We start from the raw sequence: 1,586 nt of genomic DNA on the forward strand, positions 1-1,586 counted from the left end.
TACCCCTTGTACCAGTCCGGGAACACACTCTCCCTGATGTGCTCTAACTACCCCTTGTACCAGCCCGGGAACACACTCTCCCTGATGTGCTCTAACTACCCCTTGTACCAGCCTGGGAACACACTCTCCCTGATGTGCTCTAACTACCCCTTGCACTAGCCTGGGAACACACTCTCCCTGATGTGCTCTAACTACCCCTTGTACCAGCCCGGGAACACACTCTCCCTGATGTGCTCTAACTACCCCTTGTACCAGCCCGGGAACACACTCTCCCTGATGTGCTCTAACTACCCCTTGTACCAGCCCGGGAACACACTCTCCCTGATGTGCTCTAACTACCCCTTGTACCAGCCCGGGAACACACTCTCCCTGATGTGCTCTAACTACCCCTTGTACCAGCCCGGGAACACACTCTCCCTGATGTGCTCTAACTACCCCTTGTACTAGCCTGGGAACACACTCTCCCTGATGTGCTCTAACTACCCCTTGTACCAGCCCGGGAACACACTCTCCCTGATGTGCTCTAACTACCCCTTGTGCTAGCCCGGGAACACACTCTCCCTGATGTGCTCTAACTACCCCTTGTGCTAGCCCGGGAACACACTCTCCCTGATGTGCTCTAACTACCCCTTGTGCTAGCCCGGGAACACACTCTCCCTGATGTGCTCTAACTACCCCTTGCACTAGCCTGGGAACACACTCTCCCTGATGTGCTCTAACTACCCCTTGTACCAGCCCGGGAACACACTCTCCCTGATGTGCTCTAACTACCCCTTGTACCAGCCCGGGAACACACTCTCCCTGATGTGCTCTAACTACCCCTTGTACCAGCCTGGGAACACACTCTCCCTGATGTGCTCTAACTACCCCTTGTACCAGCCCGGGAACACACTCTCCCTGATGTGCTCTAACTACCCCTTGTGCTAGCCCGGGAACACACTCTCCCTGATGTGCTCTAACTACCCCTTGTACCAGCCCGGGAACACACTCTCCCTGATGTGCTCTAACTACCCCTTGTGCTAGCCCGGGAACACACTCTCCCTGATGTGCTCTAACTACCCCTTGCACTAGCCTGGGAACACACTCTCCCTGATGTGCTCTAACTACCCCTTGTGCTAGCCCGGGAACACACTCTCCCTGATGTGCTCTAACTACCCCTTGTGCTAGCCCGGGAACACACTCTCCCTGATGTGCTCTAACTACCCCTTGCACTAGCCTGGGAACACACTCTCCCTGATGTGCTCTAACTACCCCTTGTACCAGCCCGGGAACACACTCTCCCTGATGTGCTCTAACTACCCCTTGTGCTAGCCCGGGAACACACTCTCCCTGATGTGCTCTAACTACCCCTTGTGCTAGCCCGGGAACACACTCTCCCTGATGTGCTCTAACTACCCCTTGTGCTAGCCCGGGAACACACTCTCCCTGATGTGCTCTAACTACCCCTTGTGCTAGCCTGGGAACACACTCTCCCTGATGTGCTCTAACTACCCCTTGTGCTAGCCCGGGAACACACTCTCCCTGATGTGCTCTAACTACCCCTTGTGCTAGCCTGGGAACACACTCTCCCTGATGTGCTCTAACTA

This window comes from Penaeus vannamei, chromosome 28 (genome assembly GCF_042767895.1).
Source record: "Penaeus vannamei isolate JL-2024 chromosome 28, ASM4276789v1, whole genome shotgun sequence".
Lineage (NCBI taxonomy): Eukaryota > Metazoa > Arthropoda > Malacostraca > Decapoda > Penaeidae > Penaeus > Penaeus vannamei.